We start from the raw sequence: 18,028 nt of genomic DNA on the forward strand, positions 1-18,028 counted from the left end.
TGCTGAAAAGCTTAAATTTTTCAGTTTTGATAGCTCAACTTTGAAAGTTTGTAACTCATTGAATACTATACCAAAATCAACAAAACTATAGTCTAAATTCATTTACAAACTGTAAGTTAAACGTTGGAAAAAACCGCGTGTCAATCCGATTTAAAACGAATGAGTTATGGTTGTTTAAAAAATTTAACAGATTACAATTTTTTTTAATCCGGTCCAACCGGTTCTAAACCTAGTAAAAATTGGACCGGACCGAGAAAAAAACTGGACCAGACCGGGATGGATTCCTAGAACTGAGAACCGGCATTGGGGTCCAAAAAAGCGGTCCGGTCCGGTCCGGTTCACCGGTCCAAATGCTAACCCCTAATTTGGTGCATATAAGCATATAAGGTTAAAGGCGAGGGGAATGGTAGGGATTAAGGAGTGTGTGCATTCTCATCATTCTATTTATTTTTTATTTTTTTTTCTAATTTAATTAAATTACGAAACATTTTTTTGCATAAATATTAAACAAAATTTATTTTTTTTAACCACAAACAATTAATATAATATCAATTATATTTTTAAAGCACCTCATATTAAAAAATTACAATAAATTAAAACTTAAAATACCTAACACTCCTTGTTTTTTTTCATTCTTTATTTCAAATATATATATATATATATATATATATATATATATATATATATATATATAATAAATGAAGGTTTTTTTTGCCACATGTCCTCTTCTCATTCATTTGGACACATGACATTTTCTACAATTTTTAAAATTTCTATTTTCCACTTGTCATTTTATTGTATTTTTTATTTTATTAAATTAAAATTCCACATTTAATGTGTAAGGTAATATATATATGTAAAGTATTTATTAGAAAGAGTTTATATATGTAATGTATTCAATACATTAAAGTCTCATTAATTTTAATAATTCAAATTTTTTTCATTTTTCTTATAAATTCAAACTTTTCAAATTGTTAAAATTTTATATTTTTTTTTTAATTAAACCCATGTAGTACATGGGTCTCACACCTAGTATATATATATATATATATATATATATATATATATATATATATATATATATATATATATATATATATATATATATATTAAAAGTTGTAGTTGCTAAAAATTGATCTTTTTTTTGAAATTTTAACAAGATCTTAATGATTAAATTTTTTACAACAAAAACATACATTTTATCTATATATTTCTAACACATATTAAACTATTAAGAAAAGATAAGAGTGTGATTTTGAAACTTCCATCCAAATGGAATAAAAAGGAATCGAAATAAACTCGGACATGAATGGTGAAGATTCTCCAATAGCCAATCAGATTCAAGCAACCTTCTCTCTCTCCTCTTGTTACTCCATTAACGAGCTTAAGGTAGCGAGCCCCCTAGCGAGAGCTAGGGGCGGTGTTCTTTCTTCCTAGCGAGCTCTTTAGCACATCCACTCCTATCAGCCGAAAATGACCTGAGAGATTGAATTTGGAAGAGAACAGAGAAGTCGGTGGTCCGCCAGTGATGATTGTGGTCTGATTGTGTGTGTAGACTTTGAAGAACTTGGTACTAACTTGGTAAATATGGGGGAACGGTGGCGGCGGTAGTCAAAGTGATGGTGATTGGTGGTTGTTTTGAATGTGATATTGTTACAAAACAAATTCATTTGTGGTTCAAAAAATAAAATTTGTTTAATATTTATGCACAAAAATGTTTCTTTATTAAAATAAAGTAATTTAATTAAATTAGAAAAAGAAAATTCAAAAGAAAAAAAAGTAGAGTGCTAGGAGTGTTACCACCTCCCTACAAAATGCAAAGATTAAGTACTAAATGTTCAAAAATGAGATGACACTCCAAAATCTGACGTGACAAGATGTTAGAAGTGTTACCACTCTTCTTAACCTTAAGATAATATAGGCTTCAAATTAAAACAGTTGCTATAACTACATGATAATATTTAAAGTTCATTTATTTACTAGGTTATGGAACCATGGGAAAAAGATTAATAAAACATATATACTACTAAAAAGATTTAAGTTTTTTTTTTTAATTTTTTATTGATTATTTAAAATTAATATATATTTTTATTTGAATATATGATATAGTTATGCATGTAAAGACGTTTAATATAATGATGATTTATAAATAAGAATACAAATTAAAATAGAGTGTAATAAAATCACAATCAATAATGGAAATGACATTGATATAAGAAAAATAAAAATAATATAAATGTAATAAAATTAAATAAACACAATACAATAAATTACAAATTTAAAACTACAAATGGTTTATAAATTTCTAAAACTTCCTTATACCTAACATTGGAAACTTTGTTTGTAAATCTATTATCCTTATCTAAAATTAACAATTTAATCATTATTTACCTTCAACTAGGGATGTCAAAAAGTCTCGTGGGACCCCGATCCCATATGAGGATATTTGTTAAAAAAAAAACCGGGGACAAGGGCAGCGTGGGGGCAATGTTAACTCCCGTTTTAGTTTCCGGGGCGGGGACGGGGGTAGGTAGTCCCGTCCCGAACCCGCATGGGCCCCGTTAAAATTATTATATATATATATATACACACACACACACACAAATATAGCCAGGTTCTTTTGAAAACCAAAAGATTTGCGAAAACTTGCGAATTCATAATCAACTCATCATTTTTCAATACTAAGAACACCAATCTTCTCAAAATGGTGCGTCTACGCCATATCTATGCTAAAAAAAAGATTTGACGTTTTTTTTGGCTTTTTTGTTTGACTGTTGATTGTGCTCATCAGGGGTACATACGACTGCTGATTGTGCATACATGCAAATTTCAAAAATAAATAAAATAATTGTCAAATCTTTTTTTAGCATAGATACAATGTTGTAAAACTCACCGATTTGTCCGAGTACTCACTACTCGACCCCTTACCGAGGCGAGTTACAAAATCCGAGTACTCCCCGATCTGCCCCTTATTGAAGCGAGCACTATTATAAAACTCGGCCAACTTGATGATTAATATGTATAGTATACTTAATGATTTATTATTTAACACACACATATGTGATTATTACTACATATATATCTTAAATTTTCAATAATTATTCATGAAGTGGGACCATTGTGTGTTTTTTTAGTTTTTGTGTATTCACATGTATCTAATTTTCTTATATATTTCATTCAACTTATGGTTTTAACTTATGATTTTGACATATATAATTTCCCTAAAAATATTTCTATATGAATTACCGAATCCGAGTACGCCTGAGTATGCCTGAATACTCCCGAGTACTCGCTACTCGGTAGTCGGCCGAGTAGGTACCGAGTAGCGAGTTCTACAACCATGCATAGATATGAATTAGACGTACCATTTGGAGAAGATTGATATTTTGGGTTTTGAAAAATGATGAGTTGATTATGAGGTCGCAAGCTCACATGCTTTTTTTAGTTCTCACAACAACTCAACCATATATATATATATATATATATATATATATATATATATATATATATATATATATATATATATATGTGTGTGTGTGTGTGTGTGTGTGTGTTTAAATGAGAACATTTTCTACAACGAGAACATTTGAGAACAATTCTTGGCCATTAGTTTTTTTTAATTTAAAGTTAAAATAAATTATTTCGTTATTATTGAAATTTAAATATATCTTTGTTTAAGACTCTTTTGTATCTCTTTCTCTCTTCAGATCACTCTCTCTCTCTCTCTCTCAATATCTATCTCTCTCTCATAGGTAAGTCTAGATTCTAGACCGTCGGAACCACCATAATGTCGCCGGAACCTTCGCCTGACCGCCTCTTCACTCCTTGCGGATTTGCTTGTTCGCCGCCTCCCTCTCCCTTACCCTGTCGAAAACCACATTCTCCGCCCTCCTCTTCCTAAATTGTCACTGAATCTCATTTTACCGGCCATAAGATCGCGTTATCAGATCTGGTTCCATCGGTTTTAAGATCTCGTTTCCCGCTCTTGTTTCACTGCCACAAGACCTGCTTTCCCAATCTAGATTTAGACTCCTCGGACCTCCGAGAGCAGCTCACCGTGAAAGACCTTTCGTCTCCGACCTTCACTCTCAACTTTTTTCTAGATCTCATTGATGGGTTTTGAGCATTCTAACACTCCTAAGGTGTACATGCAACCCTAGAAACCTTGGATCTATGTTTTACTATGATACATGCAAATTTGATTTTCCAAGGTTTATAACCTATCTAGCATACATGGGGAGCTTTAAACATAAAAGCTAGTGAGAAAAACATACCTTTTGTTGCTTGAATTCCTTTGAGAACCTTGTGAGCCTAGCACCCCAAATGTGATGCCTCAAATGCTTCACACAACACCAAATACACTTGGAATAACCTTGAGAGAAAAGTCACACTTCTAAAATCGGCTATGCCCTCTTGTTCTCACTTAGTGACTGATTTTGGTGAATAACATAATCCTTTTATAGTGTGTCACAAGTAGGGTTACACCATGTAAACCCTAAATGACATTACTCTTCATTTCTTGGATCCATGGGTTCAAAACAACCATGGAGCATCCATGGAGCATCTTATGGGTTTTAGCCCAACTTGATAAACCATGGATCATTAGCCCACTATATAAAAATAGATGATTTACACAATCAACCCATATATTTAATTAGTCTCTTTTTTATCACAAAATTAATTCTAAATTAATTCTTGATCAATACTAATTAAATAATATTATTAATATATTAGAACTTATAATATATTAATAACCATACGTGTCCTTTCTCTCAGCAAACAAAACCAATCTCTTTTTGTCATCTCTTACAATATCCAAACATGATTCAAAACTATAATATGAATCATTGACTAGCTTTACATTCTCACAATCACCTGAATCGGATTGAAGAGAACTAAAACGATCATTTCTTGGTATAACATCCTTTCTCCGTCTTTTCAAAATGTACCTTTCAGGAATTTCTTTAACACCACATCTCATCATTATTATAAAAGCATGTCTGGATAAAACACCCATACACTTAAAATAAAAAAATAATATATGAATAAAACAATCATATATGAATACATGAAACTCATATAAATAAAACAAAAAACATTCATATATGAATACATAAAATTCATGAGGATTCAAAATATATAAAATAAACATAACTTATTCATATATGAATAAAACGAAAAAAATAATAAATTCGAAATTACAATTATCACATGTTTATTCATATATGAATAAGACAACAATTTATTCATATTAACATATTCATATATCAATAAATGATAATCCACAAAATTAAAAACAACAAAATAATTTAATAACTGATACCTTCAAAAAATGAGTTCTCAACATCTTCTTCTTCACTCTCACTCATAGAAGAATACAAATCACCATCAATAACACTAGAATTCGACATAATAATCCAAATGATTTGTTTAAATAAGCAAAAACAATCTTAATATCGAATATATCTCATAGAAAAAAGTCATAAAGATGAAAACTTGGTTAATTTCGAATATATGTCACCTCAACGTACAAAATATCTGAAAGAAACTTAAATCAGATCGATCAGATGATGTAATTAAGCAATCTCTCTCAGTTCAGAGCGTAAAAACTACAACAATATATCCGATTAAAAATTAAATTAGCTCCGATTTAAAATAAATATCTCAAACTACATAACAAAAATCTGATGAAATCACTGCAATACATATTCGAAACTTGATAATCTTGATAATGAACTCCGATGAAACAACTCCAAAACGAAGATAATACGCGTAATTCCAAACAAATTATATAAAGCAATAATATTGATAATGAACTCCGATCTATCCGATTCAAACGATATACATACCTGATCAAATTGGAAACTGAATACGAAGAAGAAAACTGAAACACAGATGGCAAACTTCACAATTAATGGAATGAATACGTATAATTGATAACGAGTTATATAAAGAAAATAATCTTGATAATGAATTCCTCATATCCGATTCAAACGAGCTAAAGATATTGTAGCACCTGGTTTCCGGTATGTGAATTTTATTTGAGCATTGACCTAATTTAGCCTTAGACTCGGCGAGTCATAGGGTCCGACTCGCCGAGTAGGGACGGGACTCAGGACGCGTTTTAAGTAGGCGACTCGACGAGTCCATATCCTGGACTCGGCGAGTCACCGCTGCGGGATGAAACCCTAAGTTTCAAGGGTTTGCACCCTATTTAAACCCTCATTCCGCCCCAACTCGTCCCCATTCACCCCAGAACTCCCCCTACATCGTTTTCCCCTTGTTTTCTTGAGAGTTTGAGGTGCTCTTAGTGTACTCTTGAAGGTTTTGAAGTGTAAAAGGAGTGGATCAAGAAGAGGAGAAGGAGATCAGCCATCCTTGTGTCATTTCAGCATTTCCCTTGAGGTATAACCCGTTTTCCCCTTGATTCTATGCTTAAAACTTCATTTGGGTCCTTCTTGGTCAATTCCCCAAGTTTGCATGTTCATTATATGTTGTAATAAGGCGTTTGGCCTTTGGATCTATGTAAGATTGAGCTCCAGGAGCTCAGATCTGTTAGCTTTTTGGTCCCATAAGGCTTGTTAGCCCTAGATCTACCATTTTGAGCCATTTTGAGCCTTATAATCCTTATTGGTGGATATCCACACGTAAAGTTGGAAACTTTACGTGTGATTCGTGTCCTAGAAGTCCAGATCTATGAATGGCATAGTCTGGAACCGAGCAAATCGGTATATTTAAGGAGTGCATGGCGGCGACTCGGCGAGTCGCATAGGTGACTCGGCGAGTCTGGTCGCGAGTCACAGAATCGGTCCCTTCTTCATGTGTCGAGTTGAGCCTTGAGTCACAGGGAGTGACTCGGTGAGTTGGGAGCTGAACTCGCCCATGTTAGGACTCGGCGAGTCAATGCCCTGACTCGGCGAGTCCAAGGCAATCTTCATAGCTCAAGAACAGACTCGGCGAGTTGTTCATACAACTCGGCGAGTCTTAGCATAAAGTGTTCATCGGATGAAGATGAACTCGACGAGTTGTTCATACAACTCGGCGAGTAGGATGAAGGACTTGAATATTGGTTAAGAAGGTGAACCCGTCGAGTCGTCGCCTAACTCGACGGGTAGGATCGGGATTCAGGGCAGTCGTTTGGATAGGGACTCGGCGAGTTGGAAAGCCAACTCGACGAGTCGGGTCAACTGAAAGTTGACTCTGATTTTGACTTAGGGCATGGTCATGGGTAAAATGGTCATTTTACCCAAAGGTCAGTGAGCAATGTTTGATTGGGTTTATTGTGGAATTGCAGCCGGAGGATTTCCGGAGCAGCAGCGGCAGCAGTAGGCAGTCAGTTTCCGATCAGTTCAGCAGCTACTTTGAGGTGAGTTACCTTCCAGTAGCGGTGGGTCTAAGGCCACAATGCCGACCCACCAGTAGGAGATGTATGGTAGATGATTGTCTTTGTGATATCATCTAAGTTTGCTATTACCTGATATGTGATATGCTAGCATGATATGTTGTCTGTGATAGTAGTAAAGTTCGGTCGTTAGGACCGAAGGGTAGTCAGACACCCCAGATACGTCCGACAGTATGTGATGATATGTTTGTATGCTGGCTTGTTATGCTATATGTGATCATAGTAGTAGGGGGTTAAATAGTCCCCGAGGATCGGTTGTCAGGACCGATGGGTAGTCAGCACCCCAGAATGGCTTGACACGGGTAAGACGGCACCCCAGAATGGCCGTATGGGTAGGTCAGCACCCCAGAATGGCTTGACACGGGTAGGTCGGCACCCCAGAATGGCCGTACCGGGTAGTCAGGCACCCCAGAATAGCCTGACAGTATATATGTTATGTGTTTGTATGGTATGCGGTACGTTGGGGGAACTCACTAAGCTTTGTGCTTACGTTTACAGTTTTGTTTTCAGGTACCTCTGCATCGAAGGGGAAGGAGCCGGCGCGGTAGCGGCACGTCATACACACACTCTTCGGTTTCCGCATTTAGGAGATTTACTGGGATTGTACTCTGATATTTTGATGGGATGTATGGTGTGGCTTTTTAGAACATGGTTGCAATGTGTTATGGTGTGAACAAACAACGCTTCTTTTTATTTAGATAATGTTTTTATTCATTAATGTTTTCTAAAGTAATATTTTAAAAACGAAATTTTTGGACGTAAAATTTGGGTCGTTTCAAGTTGGTATCAGAGCCTTGGTTTGAGGGATTCGGACACGCCTTCGGGAGTGTTTGGACTCAAACCGAGGGATTGAAAGATTTTTCCAAAAGAAATTATTCTTTAAAACCCGGAAAAGAGTCACGAGAAAGAGTAAAGTGTGTGACGTGCGCGACCGGCCGAGCTCAAGTAAGTATTCCCCATAGTACCCATACAAGTTTATGTTATGTTTACCAGCTTTATAAATATTGCATGCTAGAATAGGCTAAGGATCTAAGAGTGATGCCTTATGTGCCTGTTTAATTGTTCCCGCTTATTGAATATTGCATGCTAGAATTGAGTAGACAGCAGTAGGGTAGCCTGTTTAGGTTATGCCTGATAGTATGAGCTTAGCATCCTATGTTAAGTGTCGTTTCTTGTTCTAAGAACAGTTGTGGCTTGGGTCTGTTTTTCCTTATCCGAATGCTGCTTGCTTCGTGCTTAGTGGGATTCTGAGTAATGGGAGTGAGCCACTAGGTAAACACGTCACACCACATGTAATCGGGGTTGAATGATCCCAGAGTATTGGAACTGGTCCTATTGCGCAGCTCTTGTTTGAGTCCAACCGTTGTAGGGACGGGTCTTTTACTTGAAGGATTATCTAATCCTCATTACATGTGATGGTGTTTAGGTGGTGGCTAACTGGCATTAGGAGGAGACCTACAGCAGCTGAGGACCAGTTGTGTTGAACTTGAGTTCTCCCTAGGGCAAGCCTAGGGTGAGAATAGCGGAGAATAGCAGTAGTAGAGGGGAGTTGGTGGAGTCGAGGAATTCCTCGAAGAAGGTACGGATAGATGTGGAAGGTAGTATGGGCCCGTACTACTGAAAGCAGAGGATCCGTACCCGAGCCGAGGAAGGCCAAGACGAGACCAAGGAACCTGTAAGTAGTTGAGATCCCTCAGGAAGTAGCAGTACCACTAATGATTATTATTGATGTTTTGCAGAATGGTGGTACTTCGATCGAGACCGACGGATGGCGGGTCAGGAGAGGGGTCAGGTTCGGGATCTGGCACCGAGCCGATTGAGGAGAGGCTACGTGAGTTCATCACGTCGGAGATCACTAGGGGCATTCTTGAGTCGACCCCCATCATCTTTGGGTCGATCAAGGAAGGGATTATGGAAATGATGGAGGATCGCCTACGGGCATTCAGGAGCGACTTGGCCTCTAGCCAGTCAGGATCTCGCACACTGTCCTTCAAGGACTTCAGGAGCAGTGGTGCGCCGGATTTCCATGGGGTAAAGGACCCCATTGTCGCCAGGCGGTGGATTGCGGATATCGAGTCCGCCCAGTTGATCAGCTTCTGCCCCGAGGGGTCGAAGGTGAGGTACGCAGCAGGGTGTTTACGGGACCGGGCCCGAGATTGGTGGGAGTCAGTGGGTGACTCGATGGGAGCCTCGGCTGTCGAGGCAATGACCTGGCCTGACTTCGTGACTAGGTTCAGGGCAGAGTTTGCGCCAGCGGTCGAACTTCAGCAGCTGGCCAGGGAGTTCTTAGATATGAGGCAGACGACAGAGACCGTGGCGGAGATCACCGCCAAGTTTCGGGAGAGGGCTTTATTGGTGCCCCAGTATGCGGGTGACGAGGATATGAGGAGGACTCGTTACCACGACATGCTACGAGCTGACATTCGGGAGCATGTTAGCTTTTCGGCTTGCCCTACCCTGGACTCCATGATTGCCAGGGCTAGGGAGAGAGAGATAGATTTGGAGCACATCCGGAAACGGAAACTTGAGGATGGTCAGGCATCAGGGGCTTCGGGGAAGAAGCCCAAGGGATCAGATGGGAGGCCGAAAGGTCAGTCGGGACCGAGCCGCTGCAGGAGGTGCGGCAGGCCGCACGAGGGGGCGTGCAGGATGGGATCGTCAGGCTGCTTCAAGTGCGGCAAGTTTGGGCATATCAGCAGGGATTGCACTGCTCCTGCGACTGTTATTCAGACATCGGAGTTGCTGTGTTTCCACTGCAACCAGAGGGGCCACAAGAAGGCCAATTGCCCCATGTTGACAGCTTCAGCGCCAGTGCAGGCGCCAGCTCCAGCGACCCTGCGGATCACGGATGGCCGTCAGGGCAAGGCAGAGGCTCCAGTGGTGAGGAGTCGGGCATTTCAGTTGACTGCCGAGGAGGCACGCGCCGCGCCCGATGTGGTGACGGGTATGATTCCTTCCTTCTATCTTTTATTTTTTTCGTTGTTATGATATTGATATGTGCTCTGTGTGTATGCATGTGTATTAGGATCGTTCCATGTGAACGGCATCCCGGTTCAGGTATTGTTCGACTCGGGTGCATCCCGATCGTTCGTTTCTCTTGCTCTTAGCAAGAGATTTCACGAGACTTCAGGCGAGTTAGATTGCCCGTTAGAGGTAGAGATTGCCGATGATCGATCGGTGCAAGCATCGAGGGTGTTTCGAGATTGTGCCCTGCGACTGTTTGAGGAGTGTTACCTGGTAGACTTGGTTCCCATTCCATTGCGTGGGAACAAGGTGATTATTGGTATGGATTGGTTGAGCCCTAATGGGGCAGTGATAGATTGCGCGCAGCAGCTAGTGCGAGTCAAGACCCCAAGTGGGGGAGAGTTGGTGATTCATGGAGAGCGGCCGCCGTGTGGACCCACTGTATGTTCAGCAGCGAGGGCTAGGCGCTACCTTCAGCAGGGATGCGCGGGTTATGTCGCGTACGTGATGGACACCCGGGAGGCGGGTAAGGCGACCGTGAGCGAGGTCCCGGTGGTTCGAGATTTTGCTGATGTTTTTCCGGAGGAACTACCTGGGATACCTCCGGAGCGACAGGTGGAGTTCAGGATTGACCTCGTTCCCGGTGCGGCTCCGATAGCCAAAGCACCGTATCGGTTGGCTCCTCCCGAGATGCAGGAGTTGTCTACGCAGCTGCAGGAGCTGCTGGACAAGGGATTTATTCGGCCGAGCAGTTCGCCCTGGGGAGCCCCGATTCTGTTTGTGAAGAAGAAGGATGGGTCGCATCGGATGTGTATAGATTATCGGGAGCTGAACAAGGTAACGGTGAAGAACCGTTACCCGCTTCCGAGGATTGATGACCTCTTTGACCAGCTTCAGGGCGCATCTTGGTTTTCCAAGATTGATTTGCGTTCGGGTTATCATCAGATGAGGGTCAGGGAGGAGGATATGCAGAAGACCGCGTTTCGGACGCGCTATGGCCATTACGAGTTTGTGGTGATGCCGTTTGGGCTCACCAATGCTCCTGCCGCGTTCATGGACCTCATGAACCGTGTATGCAGACCGATGTTGGATCGGTCTGTGATAGTCTTTATCGATGATATCTTGGTTTATTCCAAGACCCGGGAGGATCATGAGGAGCATTTGAGAGAGGTGTTAGAGACCCTGAGGAGGGAGAGCTTGTATGCCAAGTTCTCCAAGTGTGAGTTTTGGTTGCGCGAGGTGCAATTTCTGGGGCACCTCGTCAACCAGAACGGGATTCTGGTCGATCCGGCCAAGGTCGAGGCCGTGATGAGATGGGAGGTTCCGAAGTCCCCATCTGAGATTCGGAGCTTCCTAGGATTGGCAGGCTACTATCGGAGATTTATCCAGGATTTCTCCAAGATAGCCGTGCCCCTGACGCGGCTGACGAAGAAAGCCGTGGTCTTTCGGTGGGGACCCGAGCAGCAGGCTGCGTTTGAGACGCTGAGACAGAGATTGTGTGAGGCGCCGATCTTAGCCCTGCCAGAGGGCGTAGAGGATTTCGTGGTTTATTGCGATGCGTCCATTTCTGGGTTGGGCGCGGTATTGATGCAAAGGGGGCATGTCATTGCTTACGCTTCGAGGCAGCTCAAGCCTCATGAGGCGAACTACCCGACGCACGATTTGGAGCTGGGGGCGGTGGTATTTGCCCTCAAGATTTGGCGACATTACCTCTATGGGGTTCGGTGTACCATCTACACGGACCACAAGAGCTTGAGGTACCTCATGGACCAGCCGAATCTGAACATGAGGCAGCGTCGGTGGTTGGATGTGGTGAAGGATTATGATTGCGAGATCCTTTACCACCCGGGAAAGGCCAATGTGGTGGCCGATGCGCTTAGCCGCAAGACGGCGCCGATCAGGGACGCCTGTTTGAGGATGACTGTGGTGACTCCCCTGTTGGAGCAGATTCGGGAAGCTCAACAGGAGGCTATCAAGGAGGAGCATCGGAAGAGCGAGCGCGTAGTAGGTCAGGTTTCCTCCTTCGATTATGATAGCCGAGGGTTATTGACACTACACCGTAGGGTGTGGGTGCCGTATCACGGGGGCGTGCGCCAGATTTTGATGGAGGAGGCGCACAAGTCCCGATTCTCCATTCATCCCGGGGCGACGAAGATGTATAGGGATCTTCGTCTAGACTATTGGTGGCCCTGCATGAAGCGGGATGTGGCATGGTACGTCGAGCGGTGCTTGACCTGCAGGAAGGTCAAGGCCGAGCATCAGAGGCCGCATGGCAAGATGCAGCCGTTGGACATTCCACTGTGGAAGTGGGAAGATATCACGATGGATTTTATCACAAAGCTTCCCAGGACCGCACGTGGAGTGGATTCGATTTGGGTCATCGTGGATAGATTGACCAAGAGTGCTCACTTTATTCCGATTCCGGAGAGCATATCGGCCGAGAAATTGGCCGACATTTATATCAGGGAGGTTGTGGCACGGCATGGGGTGCCAGTATCGGTGATCTCAGACAGGGATGTGCGTTTTACTTCCAGGTTTTGGAAGAGATTCCATGACGAGTTGGGCACTCGTCTGCATTTCAGCACCGCCTTTCACCCGCAGACAGATGGACAGAGTGAGCGGACCATCCAAACTTTGGAGGACATGTTGCGGGCGTGTGTTCTGGATTTCGGTGGTAGCTGGGATACCTATCTTCCTTTGGCTGAGTTCTCCTACAACAACAACTATCACGCGAGTATCGACCGCCCTCCCTTCGAGATGTTGTACGGACGGAGGTGTAGGACCCCGATATGCTGGGGTGAGGTTGGCCAGAGAGTTATGGGAAGCACCGAAGTGGTGCTCAAGACGACTGAGAGGATACAGCAGGTCCGGAGCAGGCTTCAGACTGCTCAGAGTCGACAGAAAAGTTATGCCGACAAGCGTCGATCCGATTTAGAGTTCCAGGTCGGGGATATGGTCCTCCTGAAGGTGTCGCCGTGGAAAGGCGCCATCCGATTCAGGAAGCGGGGCAAGTTGGGCCCGCGATTCATCGGACCGTTCAGGGTCTTAGCCCGGGTGGGCAAGGTAGCATATAGGCTGGATCTGCCAGCCGAGCTTAGCCAGATCCACAGCACTTTCCATGTTTCGCAGTTGCGGAAGTGCCTAGTGGACGATACTGCAGTAGTACCTTTGGAGGATATTCAGGTTGATGACAGCCTGAACTACATCGAGCGCCCAGTCGCAATCCTCGACAGGAAGTCGAAGGATTTAAGGAACAAGAGGGTGGAGCTAGTGAAGGTGCAATGGCAGCACCGCAAGGGTTCAGAGTGGACTTGGGAGCCGGTAGACGAGATGATGGAGCACTATCCCGAGCTGTTTCAGGATCAGGCAGCAGACTTCGAGGACGAAGTCTAAAATAAGTGGGGGAGATTTGTAGCACCTGGTTTCCGGTATGTGAATTTTATTTGAGCATTGACCTAATTTAGCCTTAGACTCGGCGAGTCATAGGGTCCGACTCGCCGAGTAGGGACGGGACTCAGGACGCGTTTTAAGTAGGCGACTCGACGAGTCCATATCCTGGACTCGGCGAGTCACCGCTGCGGGATGAAACCCTAAGTTTCAAGGGTTTGCACCCTATTTAAACCCTCATTCCGCCCCAACTCGTCCCCATTCACCCCAGAACTCCCCCTACATCGTTTTCCCCTTGTTTTCTTGAGAGTTTGAGGTGCTCTTAGTGTACTCTTGAAGGTTTTGAAGTGTAAAAGGAGTGGATCAAGAAGAGGAGAAGGAGATCAGCCATCCTTGTGTCATTTCAGCATTTCCCTTGAGGTATAACCCGTTTTCCCCTTGATTCTATGCTTAAAACTTCATTTGGGTCCTTCTTGGTCAATTCCCCAAGTTTGCATGTTCATTATATGTTGTAATAAGGCGTTTGGCCTTTGGATCTATGTAAGATTGAGCTCCAGGAGCTCAGATCTGTTAGCTTTTTGGTCCCATAAGGCTTGTTAGCCCTAGATCTACCATTTTGAGCCATTTTGAGCCTTATAATCCTTATTGGTGGATATCCACACGTAAAGTTGGAAACTTTACGTGTGATTCGTGTCCTAGAAGTCCAGATCTATGAATGGCATAGTCTGGAACCGAGCAAATCGGTATATTTAAGGAGTGCATGGCGGCGACTCGGCGAGTCGCATAGGTGACTCGGCGAGTCTGGTCGCGAGTCACAGAATCGGTCCCTTCTTCATGTGTCGAGTTGAGCCTTGAGTCACAGGGAGTGACTCGGTGAGTTGGGAGCTGAACTCGCCCATGTTAGGACTCGGCGAGTCAATGCCCTGACTCGGCGAGTCCAAGGCAATCTTCATAGCTCAAGAACAGACTCGGCGAGTTGTTCATACAACTCGGCGAGTCTTAGCATAAAGTGTTCATCGGATGAAGATGAACTCGACGAGTTGTTCATACAACTCGGCGAGTAGGATGAAGGACTTGAATATTGGTTAAGAAGGTGAACCCGTCGAGTCGTCGCCTAACTCGACGGGTAGGATCGGGATTCAGGGCAGTCGTTTGGATAGGGACTCGGCGAGTTGGAAAGCCAACTCGACGAGTCGGGTCAACTGAAAGTTGACTCTGATTTTGACTTAGGGCATGGTCATGGGTAAAATGGTCATTTTACCCAAAGGTCAGTGAGCAATGTTTGATTGGGTTTATTGTGGAATTGCAGCCGGAGGATTTCCGGAGCAGCAGCGGCAGCAGTAGGCAGTCAGTTTCCGATCAGTTCAGCAGCTACTTTGAGGTGAGTTACCTTCCAGTAGCGGTGGGTCTAAGGCCACAATGCCGACCCACCAGTAGGAGATGTATGGTAGATGATTGTCTTTGTGATATCATCTAAGTTTGCTATTACCTGATATGTGATATGCTAGCATGATATGTTGTCTGTGATAGTAGTAAAGTTCGGTCGTTAGGACCGAAGGGTAGTCAGACACCCCAGATACGTCCGACAGTATGTGATGATATGTTTGTATGCTGGCTTGTTATGCTATATGTGATCATAGTAGTAGGGGGTTAAATAGTCCCCGAGGATCGGTTGTCAGGACCGATGGGTAGTCAGCACCCCAGAATGGCTTGACACGGGTAAGACGGCACCCCAGAATGGCCGTATGGGTAGGTCAGCACCCCAGAATGGCTTGACACGGGTAGGTCGGCACCCCAGAATGGCCGTACCGGGTAGTCAGGCACCCCAGAATAGCCTGACAGTATATATGTTATGTGTTTGTATGGTATGCGGTACGTTGGGGGAACTCACTAAGCTTTGTGCTTACGTTTACAGTTTTGTTTTCAGGTACCTCTGCATCGAAGGGGAAGGAGCCGGCGCGGTAGCGGCACGTCATACACACACTCTTCGGTTTCCGCATTTAGGAGATTTACTGGGATTGTACTCTGATATTTTGATGGGATGTATGGTGTGGCTTTTTAGAACATGGTTGCAATGTGTTATGGTGTGAACAAACAACGCTTCTTTTTATTTAGATAATGTTTTTATTCATTAATGTTTTCTAAAGTAATATTTTAAAAACGAAATTTTTGGACGTAAAATTTGGGTCGTTTCAGATATCATCAAATTGGAAACTGATAACAACGAACATGTAAGTTCTATGTAAAAAAGTTGTTAATTTACAAAGATACCCTTAATGAAAAATGGACACGCGTATTTTTTTTTTAAGGTGAACATGTTAGATAAATGATTGGCTGAGAATGATTCCCCCATTCTCAACCTTTTTTATTTTCTCAATTGAACTTATATATATATATATATATATATATATATATATATAGAGAGAGAGAGAGAGAGAGAGTTAGGTTCAAATGTTTTCACTATCTATTGTGTGCATGTATGATTAATTCTGAACCAATCATTTTAGTTATTTTAAGAAAGTAATTAATGCATATTAAATGCTGAAAATGTAATTAATATCCATTATATCTTCAACATGTAATATGTATTAATTACTTTCTTAAAATAACTAAAATGATTGGTCCAGAGTCAATCATACATGTACATAATAGATAGTGAAAACAAAATAACCTAACCCTATATATAGAGTTAGGTTCAAATGTTTTCATTGTCTGTTGTGTGCATGTATGATTAATTCTGGACCAATCATTTTATTTATTTTAAGAAAGTAATTAATACATATTAAATGTTGAAGATGTAATTAATATTCATTATATCTTCAACATGTAATATGCATTAATTACTTTCTTAAAATAACTAAAATGATTGAGTGCATGTATGATTAATTCTGAACCAATCATTTTAGTTATTTTAAGAAAGTAATTAATGCATATTAAATGCTGAAAATGTAATTAATATCCATTATATCTTCAACATGTAATATGTATTAATTACTTTCTTAAAATAACTAAAATGATTGGTCCAGAGTCAATCATACATGCACACAATAGATAGTGAAAACAAAATAACCTAACCCTATATATAGAGTTAGGTTCAAATGTTTTCATTGTCTGTTGTGTGCATGTATGATTAATTCTGGACCAATCATTTTATTTATTTTAAGAAAGTAATTAATACATATTAAATGCTGAAGATGTAATTAATATTCATTATATCTTCAACATGTAATATGCATTAATTACTTTCTTAAAATAACTAAAATGATTGGTCCAGAGTCAATCATACATGCACACAATAGATAGTGAAAACAAAATAACCTAACCCTATATATATATATATATATATATATATATATATATATATATATATATATATATATCATTACCTATATGTTAAAGAGTTGGGCTTATGTCCACGTCGATAGTTGCTTTCCCTCCTCCAATCAGAAGACTAATGGGCGGCCAATTTTAAACGATGCTATGTTCTTCCGTTATACCCTTCATCATCTTTCCGTTAGTTTCTTGGCTGCATGCATCACCAATCTGCCTGCTTGTTTCCAGTCATTATTGCATCAGGCCAACGCAACAGACGTCAAAGGTGGGTTTACTCTCTGTCGGTGTTTCCCCCATAGCTCTTTGCCGCCTCAATTAAGCTTCTTAAGGCGAGTCACTCTTTCTTTCTCACGTTTTTCTTTTTGCCACTCTTTCTTCTCCTTTTTCTTTCTTCTTGAGAAGTAACCGCCTTAGATTTCTTTAACCACCGATATCTCCTGATCCAGGTAATCAGTTCTATTTTTTAGTAGTTATCTACAACATGAGATTTTTGGTCTAGTATCAATGGATAGTTACTAAATGTTTTGTACACCAAATCCTTTTATGCATCTTGTTTATATATGTAAATTAAAATATGAGAATCGACCAGTAGCAACAAGAACTCAATTTGCAGATTATTTTTTCCCTGTTGTTTCAGTTGATGTCTTCGGCTATAATTTTCTTTTTGTTCACTGATGCTTGAAGTGGTTACATTAACCCTAATCATCCACCGAAGTTTATTTATTTATATATTCTTACTCATTATTTGCATGGAATCTCTTTTCTCTTTTGCATCATGGTGGTAGTACTAAAAAATTTCAAAAAGGGGGCGAGGGGTTCTCTGTTCCACGTCGATGAGTTGCTTCTCTCCCCCAATAGAAAGACTGGAGTGGGCATTTTTAACGTATATGACGGTGAGCAGCTTGGCTGTCTACATCACCGAGGTGCCTGCCTGTATTACCA

At 41.6% G+C, this 18,028-nt stretch overlaps 2 long non-coding RNA genes across 2 annotated transcripts; both read left to right on the forward strand.

Annotated features, from left to right (window-relative positions):
* The first annotated feature begins 6,021 nt into the window (after positions 1-6,021).
* On the forward strand, positions 6,022-9,265 carry LOC145071457 (uncharacterized). The gene is made up of 3 exons (XR_013690490.1): positions 6,022-6,405; positions 7,295-7,366; positions 9,142-9,265. It is a non-coding gene; the product is annotated as an uncharacterized LOC145071457 (long non-coding RNA).
* Positions 9,266-13,693: 4,428 nt separating this feature from the next.
* LOC145071458 (uncharacterized) lies at positions 13,694-15,899 on the forward strand. Its single transcript, XR_013690491.1, has 4 exons — positions 13,694-13,794; positions 14,080-14,173; positions 15,063-15,134; positions 15,681-15,899. It is a non-coding gene; the product is annotated as an uncharacterized LOC145071458 (long non-coding RNA).
* The last annotated feature ends 2,129 nt before the right edge of the window (positions 15,900-18,028 follow it).

Source organism: Lactuca serriola, chromosome 8, assembly GCF_051521515.1.
Source record: "Lactuca serriola cultivar US96UC23 chromosome 8, Lser_US96UC23_V15, whole genome shotgun sequence".
In the NCBI taxonomy this organism is placed as follows: Eukaryota; Viridiplantae; Streptophyta; class Magnoliopsida; order Asterales; family Asteraceae; genus Lactuca; species Lactuca serriola.